The 14,702-nt window shown below is 41.4% G+C and overlaps 1 protein-coding gene across 2 annotated transcripts in view; it reads left to right on the forward strand.

Annotated features, from left to right (window-relative positions):
* Positions 1–1,659: 1,659 nt before the first annotated feature.
* Positions 1,660–14,702, forward strand: part of LOC127019771 (ligand of Numb protein X 2-like) — a 33,484-nt gene continuing 20,441 nt past the window's right edge. The window contains exon 1 of one of the 2 annotated variants that reach the window (XM_050901982.1): positions 1,660–1,837. The gene's annotated coding sequence lies outside the window, so the exon portion shown is untranslated. Of the gene's footprint in view, positions 1,838–2,251; positions 2,403–14,702 lie in introns of those variants that run through there. The other variant, XM_050901983.1, reaches the window with a different exon arrangement.

Consider the following 14,702-nt stretch of genomic DNA (forward strand, 5'->3'; position numbering starts at 1 on the left):
GATTTAGTGAGGTAGCAAAGAATCAAAAAGATTACATAGGAAATTTAACACAGGATGGGTAAATTGAGCCAAATCAGTCCATGTCTGAAATAAAAGATGATCTCTTCTCTCTGTACCAACATTTCTTGAATAGTCTTACTTGAATAACACAGGTCCCTAGCCCTACTAAAGCAGAAAAGGTGTTTTCAGGGCATTGAAAGCACTTACTCCTCTCTCCATTTGGGTCTACTTCAGCAACTATGGGACATGCCTAAATGATCAAATTTAGGTGTGTCCTAGTTCCACCTGCACTGCATATTACCTATGTTAATGTACAAAAGTTTCCTTCCTAATAGATCCTCCTCTAAAACCATGGTTTAATGTTCTACTTTTTTTCTTTATTGGCAGAAATGTCATCTTCTTTATTATTTCATGACCCTCTTGACTGCAGTATTTCCAAGGCTGTGTGATGAACTAGAGAAAGAAATTATAACCCAGAAAATACCATGGGTTGGAATTTTAGGAGTTGATTTCAGGGGGTTTTTTTGGCCTGAAACAGTTCTAGTTCACTGTGTGGACCCAAATGTGATCTGGCACAAAGAAAGGCACGATACACATCCAGGAAAGTCTCTTCCTTTGGGAGGAATTCTCAGCTTGGACATAGTGCTAACATAGCTTGACAACTTTTAGACCCCACCTGGTTTGGCATTTTGCTGGTTTGAAGTATGAGAGTTACAGGGAGCTGCCTAAATACGAACACTGGAAGCTGGCCCTATTTACAGTTTATAGTAACAGCACAGAAATTAGCACTCTGTTGTCTCCAGTGCCATCCCTTCCCTGGCTCTTACCAGCCACAAAGCAGCACGAAGCACCCCACGGCCCCACAGCACCAGGGCTTCCTCCCACGGCACGACAGCTGCTCAGCGGCTGGCAGCAGGCTCCCTAATTTCCTAGACTTTTACAATTTGCCTTGCCAACAAATTAAATGCAAGCGCAAGCCGAGTACTTCTGAATTGTCAGTATTTCTGTTTATCGCCCAGAAGAGCGGGCAGAATGTAAATGCAAAAAATAATTTCCCCTCAAAGTCTGTGGTTTTTTTCAGCCAGCTGAACTACAATTTGCTCCTTGCACTCAGAACAGCATCAGGTTTTGCTCTTTATTCTATTTTACAGGGGGTTTTTTTGGTAAGGCAGAGGCCTAAGGACACTGGTAGAAGAGGAAACAGCCCCAGGGGTGAGCAGAATCACCTCAGAAGCAGAGACGTCCCTAAACGAGAGGAGAGACCGTTCCCCACAGGGCCGAGGGACCCGCGACGAGCGGCCGAGGTCTTTCCCAGAGGTGAGCCCCCAGCACCTGTCCTCCGCTGCTCCTTCACCTGCACACCGCGACCCAGACGGCGGGGAAGAGCCGCCGCGGACACCCGCCATTCTGAGACTGACCCGGCGAGTGCTCCGCCAGCCTCGGGGGCGGGCAGAGCCTGAGGGGAGCGGGAGGCGCCGGCGCAGGCGCCCGAGGACAAGAACGTGCCCCGCGACGCCGCGGCGCCCTCTGGCGGGGCGGGAGCAGGGCTGCTGGGGGTGTGGGCGGCCCGGGCCGGCCCGAGAGGGAGGAGGGGAGCGCGGTGGTGATGAGGGGAGGGCAGGGCTGAGCCGAGCCGTGCCGGGCGAGCGACACCTGGGCGGCTGCGCTGCCTCCTCCTCCTCTCACGTAGGTTTCGACTTTCTTCCCCGCCCGGAAACTTGGTGGAGGAGCCGCGCTTGCCGCTGTCGCAGGCCGGGTTGGCGCTGGGCTTCCCTCGCCTCCTCCCTCCCCTTCCCGGGGGCGAGCGAGCTCCCTTTCCCGCTCCCGGCGCCTACAGGTGAGCGGTAAGGGGGGGGGGGGGGGGGGGGGGGGTGCGTGAGGGGCGCGGGGTTCCCGCCGTGGCTGTGGCGTCCGCCGCCGGGCTGAGGGGCGGGAGGCCGCGGGGGGTCGCGGATCAGCTGTGGAAGCGGCTGAGGGCGGCAGCTCCTGGCCCGGCGTCTAGTTCTCTCAGCTGAGGGTTTCTCAGTCATGCCCGAGCGAGGCGGGAGAGCAAATGTAGGTCTTTTGTCATTACACAGGGTAGTAAGTACGACTAGGGCTGGGCAGTGCAGGTGAAGGCTGACTGCCTGCCCCAAGGGCTTAACTCTTCAAAGGTCGGTCTTGCAGACAAGCAGTCCTCGGGCCTGTGCAGGACACCCCAAACTCAGTGTTTTGGCCGCTTGCGTGGGTCGGAGGGAGGCTGTAGGGCAAAATTTCTTTGCTAAGAGATGGAGAGGTACTAAGTTGGCAAGTTTCTGGTGCTGTGCTGGTAATTAATGCAGAAAAAGCCTATAAATAGAAGCTGAGATAACAGGCAAAGGAGAGCAATGTGACCATGTGGACATTTTGGAAATGCCTTAAAGGTAAGAAATACAGGTGATGTTAAATATAAGGTAATGCTCTGGAGAGGTTTGTAAGAGGCTTGGAAAGAAATGTTTAAGGAATACTATATAACTGGAATGCTTTTTATTTAATTTAGAAGTTTTTCATGAGGGGTTTAAAGCAGGGTGAGGCTGTGCGCTGCTAAAGGGACGATCCCACTCTGCTTCACTGCTTGGTTGTGTGCACTTGACATCTCTCTGCTTCTGACATTAGCCTTGTTATCTGATGGAAAACGAACAGAACAGGCAGCAGCCAGCTGATGCCAGCATAGGAGGTGGCAGGGACAGTGGGACTGCCCCTTTCGGTGGCAGTGCAGGCTTAGTTAGCTTTAAGCCATGCTTGAAACAGCACTTTCAATTCCTTGAGTGATTTTTTTGGTCCTACTTTATCTTGGTAAAGTAAGGAACGCAAAATGAGTATTTCGCTGTTGCTTACCAAACCAAAAAGGGTCATATTTTCACTTTCTGCTCCAGTTTTTTAGCCAAGGTGAAAGGACCAGAACCGTATAAAGGCTCCATAGGAAACACTATTCCAGCTCAAGTGCAGATAATAAGTGTTAGAGGAGGTCTCTGCTGTGCAAAGGGTATGTTGGGGCAGGGTCACAGCATACAAGCCTGTGGAGAAAATAGGCAGCCCAGGGAAGTTTCTATCACTGTCACATGGCCCCAGACACGGTCTAATCGTTTAGCCTCTGGAGATTCCAGAGCAGCCCAAGGTTTGGATGGCATGGTGTAGTATAAAGAACTGTAGTTATCCTCCCGCAGCAATGCCAGTTGTGTGCTGTGCCTTTGAGGGACGGTGCTGACGTTTGTCCTTGATGCTTGAAGGCCAGAGCTCTTTTGGCAGTTCTCCAGCAAAGAGAAAGCAGATTGTGCACATGGCTCCTTCAAAACAAAACTTAGTTCTCTTAAGTTACACACTCAAACTCTTCTTTTACAATGTGACTAAGCAGATGTAGCGTGTCTGCTGCTGAAAGGGGCTAGGGCAGCGGTAATATTTATTCCCTCCCCCAAAGGCATTTGCTCCCTGAACCGGCTCATGAAGTCAGAACAGCACCAGTGCTTGTGCAGGGAAAAACAAAGGGGTCATATGGCTGAGGATGGAGCAGAGAAATTATAAAGAGGAGGCCAAGCTTTTATGGGGTTCACTAGCTGTTGGAAAACTCAGCTGTGCTGTAAATCCACACCTTCATTCACCTTATTTATGTGTCTGCTCTAGTATGCAAGCTTGATGTATATGTAACTCATTTAAATAACAGAGATGCACTAGCATAAAACCCCAATGAAATGAAATGGAGAGAAGGACCTGTGGTGTGCAGCAAAAAGGAACCTCATCTGTTGAAAGACAAACTTCTTTTAAAGTTTCTAACCAAATGAATAGTGAGGGAAGTGAGCAAGAGTTAAGAAACAAACCCAACCATATGGCCTGGGGAATGGGAGCTGTAAAAGGTGGAAGAAACAGCTCCACAAGGGACCTGGCAGCTAAATGAACTCCAAAAAGCCCCCATGAGGTTCGAAGATACCTGATGAAACAGGTTGAGGATTATTCTGAATAACATTAGTGCTACCTGAATGGCGATTCCAGTAACTTCAATTAGAAATCATAATTAATGGTTTCGTAAACCATGGTAGTGCTGTACTTCCCTAAGTATGGTTTCTAGATGAATTTACACACATTTATGAGATTGTAGACTCTTAGACTTAATAGTATAATAAGAATAAATAACTGCAGAATAAAATATCTGTAGTTCACGAATCACCCTCTGCTGTATTTTGTTACTCTTCCTTGTGCATTGCCATATATTTCTTGTTTTCTGCATTAAAAAAAAAAAATCCTGCTGCAACTGCTATATTGATTTCACTTTGAAAATTAAGCTGCATCATTTCATTCTAATCATGTATATCTTGCCAGAGTAGTTGCAGCTGTTGTCTTACTCACAGGCCTGAGTATGTTTTGCTGGTTTAATACAAAACCCTCTTGTTTGGCTTTTCCTTCTCAGCTTACTTTAGTGGTGCTGTTCATACAGTTGTTAGGAATTGTATTTGACAATCCCTCGTCAGTTTATGTTCCCTGATTTATAACACACAAAATGTTGCTCTTGGCTTAGAAATTTCTTGACATGAGTTGAGTTTGAAAATATGAAAATATCTGGCAATTTTTTTGATACTCTGGATAAGAAATTGCCCATGAGCCAGTATCTCACGAACCATCTAAAGTGTTAGAGGGGATTTAGATGAACATGAGTAGTAGGAATTACTGTGCTGGTCCAGGAAAAAGCACTCAAGGCTGGAAGGAGGGAAATGGAATAAAGCTGGAGGAATTTGGAGAGACAATCAGCAGCTTACAGGTGAAGGCTGGTTTTATGTGTATATAGTGGTCCCCTGAGTTTAGAGGGTCTCTGTGCAAATTTTGTTTGAAGACTGTAGTGTTCCTTATTTGGAATATTCTGGAAGGGAAGTACTGGAAGGGATTATGTATTTAAAAAAAGTGTTGTCTCGCTTTGTCTACCCTTTGCCTGGGCCTTAACCCATGCAAGTTTTGTAAACAGCTGCAGCAGACTCTCTCTTTAAAAGCTGATTTTCTGACAGTTAAAAAGGGGTTGAGATAAAACTTGACCTGCTCCTCTGAGACTTCAAGGGGCTCACCTGTGACATCAGTTGTGTTGCAGTTGTTGAAAGTCCAGTAAATCACGATCAGCCCTATTTGTAAAGTTCTCAGACTTATTAACCTCCCACCTCTAGACTAATAAATAACAGATAAAGTCTTCTCACCTAGTAAGTGCTATTGCAGGTCTCTAAATAGAAAATAAATAAATAAATAAAGCAGTCCCTGCCCTGGGAACCTTAGATCTGAGGATATCCTCTTTTACATGATCTCAATTGGTAGTGAACAAAAATTGCTGTGTGATTATTTCAAGTAGGATACATAAAAATAAACATAATGGGTCTTCTGGGCCTTTTTGTACTCAGGATTAAAAAAAAAGTTCCCTGTGAAATTAACACCTGGGGCTACTTGGCTACTTTACTAGCAATCTCAACAGGCTGAAAACTGAACAGAGAAAGGAGATTGCCGCCCCATTCCTACCTATAGCACGACTTAAGGTCGTTCACGGGTGGCTAAGGAAGAATGTGGTTGCTGTATTGATGTGTGGATACTGGAAGGACTTTGGTCTGTTGTTCCAGGTCTTTTAACTGGTGAGATGGCCACACCCATTTTAAAATTATTTTTAGAACAAGGGTAAATATAACAGAATTATCAATTTACATATACTGTAACTATGTGCCCAATAAGGTAAGATAACAATGGTTCTTAAAGACCCATTTCTGATACCAGCTTGGACACAGCTTTAAATCAGGATAAGATTTTTAAAAAACCCAAACAAATAAAAAAATGCCTCTTGCAGTTTTGTTTCCCCCTAGCTGTGACGGTTAAGTCTAAATAAAGTCATCAAGATACACCAGGAGAAATTGTATGATGAAGAGGCATCTTAAATTACATGTGCAACTGTACTTAAGCTCATGAACCTGAAATACAAATGTCCTAAGCAGCAGAATGTGTCTCAAGTCTTTTAAAAATGAGCCATAATACTGTTCTGTAAATCTCTAAGTGAATGTAATTCTTAATCCAGAGATTTTTTTTTTTAATTTTTTTTTTTTTTTTTTACTTCTATTGTAGTGCTTATTTACTTACGAGCTGCCATCTGTGATGAAGGGCATTTCAGCTACTGGTTGCAGCAGTAGCAGCTCTGCCTGCCCACAGGCACTGGCGGGAGTTTAAGCGAACTTCAAACTTAGCTGCACGCCACCCTGAGGAGCCACAGTTTGAGAAGACATGGTCAGGGGAATTAGGTGTTGCTTTTTTTGTTTAAATGAAGATAACTTGTTTTCTTTCCCCTTTACCATGATCTGATGGTGAGATGGAATGTAAAGGGGAATTACAGACTTAATTATCTTTTAATTCAGCTTTTTTAGTTAGTGGGAACAGGCTTGGGCTAGAAGGTACTTCGCACTGGTTTCGATAAAATGCCCTCTTATCCCATGAAAGGAAGTCTGGGGTATTGTATACCGAGCAGGGTGATATGCCCTGCTGTTGGTGATGGCATCAAGCACAGGCTGGGGCAGTCTGGAGCCGTTGAGAAAAAAAGAGCCAGGACTGGGGGAAATTTGATGGTCCCTCTAGAATAGTGCTCTCAGCCATGCTGCATGTTTGTCACTGATCTTTGGTTTTATTTTGCGGCATTTAGATTCCAAGTGCCTATTGATATAAAGGGATGCTGTCATAGGTTGTGCCAAACTCTTTAACTTAAAACGGAGCACCATAAAAAAAAAAAAAAGTGCTACTGTAACCGAGACAAGAATTTGACTTGATATGGATAATGAAAAGTTCTGTGCTACTTTACCCTGCAGTAAAGCCCTAATCTGATGTTTCTGGTGTTAACAACTGTAACTATCTGTCTGTTAATAGGAAATATTTCATCACCAGGTGCAAAACTGCTTTCATGCTGCTGGATTGCTTATGGTAAAGTTATGTAGAAAACAATATTTGCAAAAGTGTTGTCTTTTTTTAACTAACCTAGAAAATAAATTATTTCATGCTTAAGGTTGAGAATAGCTAAGATTAGTTTCTTTAAACTGAAACTAATTTCATTTAATTTTAAAGTAACACTCTATCGAGTGTGATAGAGATTAAAGCTTTGTAGGACTTTCTCACAAGACAGGCCAGGCTTAGAGCTGTAGAAATACCATATGTCTCCCAAAAGCAACAGTCTCTCTCTTCCCTCCTCCCCCCCTTCTCACATTACTTTTAAATATATATGATGATGACTGCCTTGGTAAGGAGATTCAAACAGTGACTTTTAAAAACATGTAGTTATATAATGCAGCCTGCTTCTTCCCTTGTATGCTTCAGAAATTCTGTGATAAGAAAGCATCTGCTTTTTTCTGACCTATGTTACAAATACAACACCCAGATCACAAATGGACAGTGATGTACAGGATTTCTTTCATCAGGCTACTGCAAGAGTAATAGCTATCAGGGCTGGCTGGTTATGAAGGCTTCCACCCAAGACAAGCCTCTGCACATAACATGCTTATTTCAGATTCTGTAAACCATGGCGCTATTTTCTTTCTATAAACAAGGAATTTACAGGTAGACACACAGACAACGATGTGGTAAGAGCATCTGGTATTCGTATATAGCCAATAGACACATGATCCTTACCTCCTGTCCTCAAAAGCAAACCCAACTCTTTGGAAAGTAAGTGTGCTACCAGATATTTAGATGAACCTAAATCTTAAGATCAAATCTCCTAATCCCTCTTTGTTTTGGTTTTGGGCTTTTTGCTTTAATTGCAAGAGAAGCTTTGGTTATTAATTACAGATTAGGTACTTTATCCTTAAATTATAGCATTGGATTCCTTCTTTCTTTGTCTATAGAAAACTTCTCCCACAAACATCAAACTGATTTTTAGGGATGGAATTACAGATAGCTGCCAAATTCAAAATGTAGGTGAGTGCGGAGGTAGGGGGATTTAATTTCCTAGAGAGAGATGATTAGATACAATAGAAAAAAATAAAGAACACACAAAGAAAATCCATGCGTGCTGCCAGTGGTGAAACTTCCATAGGAGGCTTTGGGTCAAATTCTGCAAAGAAGCAAACTGATTTAAGTGAGTGGTACAAGAGAAGAATTCCTGTGAGCATAAAATGAGTAACTTGCAAGTTTGTGTGGAAGACGGTGTAGAAAGGATGGTGGATATAGCGGAAGCATCTAGCAAAGGTGAGAAAGCAGGAAGAAATATAAATAAAACAGCTTTTTCTGCAGCACTTGTCTTCGCTTCTATTTGATGGCATTTAGTTTATCCATTTATCAGAGCAATGTGTTAAAATAGTCACTGTTTAATCTCCTTGGAAGAAAACTGTGGGTGGAAAACATTTTACACCACTACTTAATTCCTTAAGAAGAAGGGAGGAGAGAGGAAATTTATTGGTTCCTGTTACCCAGATAATATTAATTGAACAGTAACACCAGAATCTCCTGCTCTGTAGAAAGAATTGGGATTAACTGTTGAAATCACATTTGTGTAGTCCCGCTACTTTAGCTTGCTGGGTCCCTGGTGAGACAGTTACTGTTCTGTGGTGTCATTAACTGAGCTGAGAAGCAAATGTTAAGAGCATATGGTAGTGAAAGAAATGAATTTTAAGCGCCAACTTCTTAATTTTTCATGTCAGCTTTTCTTCCTCCTAAAATTAGGTGTGTGTTTGCAATTTAAGCTGTTGATTGCTAGTAAGATTTTTAAAATAAGTAATACAAAGCTAAGAGATCTTTTCTTATGTTGAACTTTCCAATATATTAACAAAACAGTTTAAAAAAAAAAAAATCTATCTTGAAGTGCATTATGTTTAAAATGGAAATCCAGGTACCATGCTGGAGAGCTGATATTGCAAAAGTTGCTCAGGAGAAAACTCCTTGGGATAGTCTTGCTCTAGTCAAGCAAGCCTTTTAGCATATCTCTCAGAATAGGGTTTCCTGGAATAATAAGTCTTTTCTAGTCTAACAGGATAATGATTCTGATGATAATTAATGAAAATACAGTTGGTTTTCTGGTTGAGAAAACAGATACTTGCTCAGAAGTTCAAGCAGATTAAATACAATATTGCCCAATGAGCACAGAAACACCAGGGAGTTAGAATACGACTTATTTTCAGATTTACGGTTAAAGAATGGGCATAAATGATGGGAACAATGAAAACTTTTAAAATTGTTGATCTTCCTTTATATTGAGTACAGTAAAGCAGCTTTGATTTAGAGTTTCTCAATCAAAGTGTTCATATACGTGCTGAGCAGTTACTCTTGGAGGTGGCTTATTAGAAACCCTTTGGCTTGAGGGCAAGGTTAATCAGTGAAAGGGTTGCTGCTTATTTAACTGTATAAACTTACCATTTACAGAAGCTTTGACTTCCTACTTTTACATTCAGTGGCCTGATCTTAGCCATATCAGAAAATAACAAAGAAAGATAATAGGACATTATATCACCACCTGAAACTATTCTTGGGTTCGGTATTGTGGTTTTTGTAAAAGTTGACCTACTTTAAGTATTGCGTATAAAAATCCTCTGATATTTCAAGGCTATTTTCTGTGCCACTACTGTAAACTAAGGATGGTTTACTCATGGTTGTGAAACACTGCAGCAGCACACTGGAAGTGTTCAGTCAGGACAGTAGTGCATTTCATATAAAAACTGTCCCATTTCACATATGTGAAATCCTCGTTCAAAGTAGTGCTGAAATTCAGCAAAAAAACCCTGTTACAGAACACTCTTACAACGTACTTCTCTGTCTCTAGAATGAAAAAAAAATTGCCATTCTGTGAAACACAAAACTTCTTAACTGAGTGAAAACTGCAGACAGTTTAGCAAAAGTTCTGCCAGTTTTTCTTGTGGTTTATTGCTAGAGCACTGGGTTTGCTATGTTAGAATCCATCTTGAACTTGCTTTTGTGTAAGCAGATGGTTTTTGGGTTGGTGCCCTGCTGGTGTGTGCTCTCAGTCATCTTAATCCAGAATGGGCTGGCTTTGTTTTGTCCACCCTAAAAAAATTAATTAATTGTTTAGCCTTTAGTTGGAATGTTGCATTTCCAGTCTCCCAGGGAAATGTAGTTATAAATATAATAACTGGCATAATTATTGCAGTGAACTATTACATAGCAGTATATGTGGGGCACGCGCCCTGCAATCTTAAAGCCAACTTTTATATTGGGGTTTTCAATAACACAGTCTATATCAACATATAAGTGCTAACCTACAGGTGCCTAAAAGCATAAAGCCGTTCTATCTCCAAAATATTTTCCATAGTACAAGTAGTTTTTTAATATTAAGAACTAGTTATTTGACAGATTTTTTTTTTTAAATTATTTTTTAACTAAAGCAGTATGAGACATTACTCTAGTCATCCTAACTGTTAGGAAAAATTTTACACTTCTGTTTTGTGTCCTTACTGCAGACTAGCTGCATGTTTCTTTATTTTGCAATATGGAATGTGCTCTGGCTCACTCACCATACTTGTGGTTTTATAGATCAGTTAGTTAATAGAAACAGTCTTGATTTTCTTTTTTTGTTGTTGTTTGGTTGGTTGTTTTTTGTGTGGCAGTGGGTTTTTTTGTTTTTTGTTTTTTTCCCCAGGAGCTTCCTGTGTGGTCTTAGGTAGGTCACTTGAGATCATATTCAGAGACATACTGAAGTGTTAAATTCCCATGAGTTGATGCCTCTGTAGGTCTGTATTTTAGCCGCTCCTGATGTCATTTCTCAGTCTTTAAATGGGAACAGCAACAATGTTATACCTCAAAGAGTTGTCATTAAGGTAAATATGTTCATGACTGAAAGTGACTTGTATCAAATGCTGGAATTGTATGAGCAGACAGGCCTGGACTGAATTGTGCCATAATTTGTGCTCCACGCTAACAATGGCAAAGTGAAATGCCTTAAAAACAAGGAGCAAGAGTCACGTTCAGAAATGCTGAGGCTTCAAATGCTAAGATTGGAAGCAGGGATGTTGCTCTTGGGGTAGCCAGGTACCACAGCCACAGTTCCTCTTCAGTCACTATGTAGCGCAAGTGGAGGAACGACGTTGGAAAGATTTCTTAGGTAATTATGCTTTTTTAAAAAGATTTTTTAAAAAAAGCTGTCGAAGTAATTCATCAGTTCTGTTTACAAGTCCAGGGTGCTTTGGAGAACTGAACAGAGTTTGTCCATCAGGAATGGTGCTGAGTGGTTCGCTGCCGGTGTGGTTCTTGGCATACTCCCTACTAGAGCTATTAACAGTGTTGTAGACGTGCAGAGGGGGTGTATATCTGAGGCTCTGTGCCCTAGCAGAGTTAAAACAAGAATAGGCAATGTGCTAATATTGTCAGGAATAGTCTTGCTTTGGCAGGGAAATAGATTAGACAACCTGATAAGTCTTCCTTTAAAAAAAAAAAAAGTGTTCTTTAAGTCAGTGTTACAGTACCAGAAATCCTACTTTTAAAAAAAAAAAAAAAGCCAACAGTGATTTTTTAAAAAAATGCAGTAAAGGCGATCCCAAAGAAATATTTTCTCTAGCCCACACAGGGTAAGAAACGGGGAAATATAAAGAAATTTCTGCTGGTTTATTTCCTTCAATTCTTTGTCATGTATAGGAATGGGGTGTATTACTTTCTAAATAAGTCAGGCTCCAGAGGCATTCCTTGCATTATACTTTTAGAATAGCAGAGTCTATTAGAGCAGCAACATATGTATCTGTCAGGCTTTAACATTTTCATGTAGTCAATAAGTAGTAACTTGGGATCAAGCTAGATCCTCATTTTATGATTCCCTCATATTATGTGCATTGTGTGTAAGCTGAAATACATGTGAGGCCAAGGGAGAGATCCCAGTACTACAGAGAAAGGCAGGAGCAGGGAACGTGCCACTGAAGGTGGCATTGTCGGAAGGAAGCTGGAGAGGGGGAATGGTATAATAAAAAGAGCAACACAAGAACGAAGGGGGTTGTTGGGGTTGGTCTGACCTTCAGAGGTTAGAACGAGTAAGTGAAATTTGATGGAAACTGCAAAAGATTGAGTATATATCAAACTTCACCTCTGAAGCTAGAATCCTAGGGACTCTAGACGAACTCTCTTGAAACTGGTCTATTTAAGCTGAGGGGAACCATGCCTCTTATGTTGAAACAGTGCATTTTTCTAGACACTCAAAATCTGTCTTGTTCTGCTGAAGTAGTCGTCTTTGCTGAATAAGATGTTAGCAATTTTCCTCTTACAGAACATCTGCTTTCTGACTGAATCACTGAACAAGCGGCAGGCTTGTTTGAGCCTGCTGTCCTCCCTGTGCTGCTCACTAACTCCTGCCTTGCCGAAGGGTGTGGGCTGGGTTTCATCACGGAGGTGTCAGGCTTAGGTTCCCTGATGTCTGCAGGAGTGTCCTCCTTATTGAAAGGACAGTGGTGTAAAAGTAAAATTTACTTTGGCACTTTTGAATGAAATCTTCACACCTTGTTTTCGAGGATCTAGAATTGAGAGAGCAGAACAGCTTAGAGTTACAGGGAATTAAAAAGCAGCAAGATTGTGGTGATGCTTTTATCTTCCATGAGTTTTGAAATGACTCATAAATGGGATTCATCTTGTATAACCTTTAAACACAGAAAGCAGAGAATGAATTTGGTAAATAATCTGAAAAATCCCCATATAAAAGTAGTTTATCAGCAAAATTACCGTGGGGTTTGTTTTCGCTGAGAAAGTAGATTTGTTTAATCACCTGCCAAAGTTTTATGCAAATACTACAACCCGAAGCACAAGTATTTCTTATTGGTAGATGTTTGCCTTGGAAGCTTGGTGTTTCGTTAACTGCTGGTGCTGAGCTGATTGATTAGAATTGGTAGGTGACGTTAAGTGATTGTCTGATGCTGAAATGTTTCCTTTTTGCTTGTAAGATAATTCAAGATCAAATGAAGACTTTTTGTAAGGCAAACAGTAGGGATGCCTGTTTCAGATGGAGGTAAGTACCAAAGAACAGGGATATTTCTAAGAGAGTAGGGCAAGGATACATCTGCTCTGGTTTGCTTGTGTGCTGTCTGTGAACTGTGCTTTCTCTTTTGGGGAGCACCGAGTCAGTCATGCAAGAGTTAAGGAGTAACTGCAAACAGAAGAGCTAGGTCTGTACATCCAGCCTAAGTGCTTTCCTCAAGGGGAAGATGCTTTCTGGCACTGCAGCAGCAGCAGGAGAAGCAAACAACTCATGCCATGTACCCACCTGGAACCGTGACAGTAATGTTTTAATCTTTTGAAGTGAACAAGTTGCTATGGCTAGGTAAAAATTTGCCTGTAAAATGGCTTGATTCTCTTGGTGATACGTTATCCCTTTAATTAAATAGCTGACTTACGCTTGACAATTAATTGGAGTGATGTATGATTTTTATTAGAAACCCATGACTAATTTTTTCTTGCCGTTCTTGCTATCTTATTGTTCTTTCCTCCCCTCCTCCAAAGTTGCTGCTGCGTGCCAGCCGTGTCCTCCAGGCACTGGTGCAGACCAGTGTTTACTCTTGCTTAGGCTTTTACCTGTTCCAGATAAAGCAATTGTTTTCAGATATTTTCCATGTCATCTTTCAGAAATTTTCCATTTCATCACAGTTCTGCAATTTTTTGTTTTAAAAGACTCCAGGATTTTTTTACATAAACTTAAAAAAAAAAAAAACCAACCCAGGACTCCCCAAAAAAACTCACCACCACCACACCACCAACAAAACCCCCCACGGTGTAATACAGAATGTTACCTTCACCTAGTACCACATTTCCTACTTCATTAAAATAACTGCCAGGTTAAAAATCCTTCCTGCAATAGTCTCTGTGCCTGTAGAGTAATCTGCTAGCAAACTCAAGTTAATTTTATATTTAATTACAATAGGCAAGATTCAAAATGGATGTGACTGGAGACATCTCTATTAAAATCAGTAGAGCGGCAGCTACAAAGAACTCAGTTTGCCCCTTATCTAATTCTCCCTAACTGTAAGAAGCTGAAGCTCAAGCCTTTCTGTAACGTTACAACAAACTGTGATGTGGACAACTCTTTACGTTTTTTCCACTTAGGAAGCTTTAGTCTTTTAATAGGAAATTTGTTTCTATGGGTGAACTTAGGCATGGATGAGTGGGGAACAATGGATTGTTTGTTAAAACGAACTTTTTTGAAGGGAGTGGGCTTAAAAGGAAGGAAATGTGGTTTAGATTTCAGTTTCTTTTGAAATTTCTTCCTCTTCTTTTTCCTCATCCCCCTCTCAAAACACAAAACAAAAATCCAAACAACTAGAAGTCCCCAAACTGATGTTTCACCATACGTATCTTTAAAATATTTGGTGTAATCTGGAAAGCCAGAGAGAAAAATTGACAGTTTAAAAATCACTATCTTGATTATCCTTTCTTTCCCTTCCCTTTCCTCTCTGGGTTGTTCTTCCTCAAGAACACACAGCTTTTGTCTCAGCTTTTCTAGTTCATATGTTTGGCAGGGTTTTCTCTAGTCTGTGTCACTGGTGTGTGTAAAGTAACCTAAGCTTCAATTTATCCATGTGCTTAAACGTTTTGCTGCATGAGGTCCTTGCATTCTCTGATCCCTGGGTTGATCATTCACAGGGTCGCTCTGGAAGGAAGAACCCTAAGGGAGGTAGGTGGGGGTGAAGATAGCAGGGGGAACTTAAGGCAGGAATACAATTTAATTTTTAATTGGTTAGATCTAGAGCAGACAGTTGGCTGGAAATCTCTCT

The sequence above is a fragment of the Gymnogyps californianus genome, chromosome 9, assembly GCF_018139145.2.
Source record: "Gymnogyps californianus isolate 813 chromosome 9, ASM1813914v2, whole genome shotgun sequence".
NCBI classification, from domain to species: Eukaryota; Metazoa; Chordata; class Aves; order Accipitriformes; family Cathartidae; genus Gymnogyps; species Gymnogyps californianus.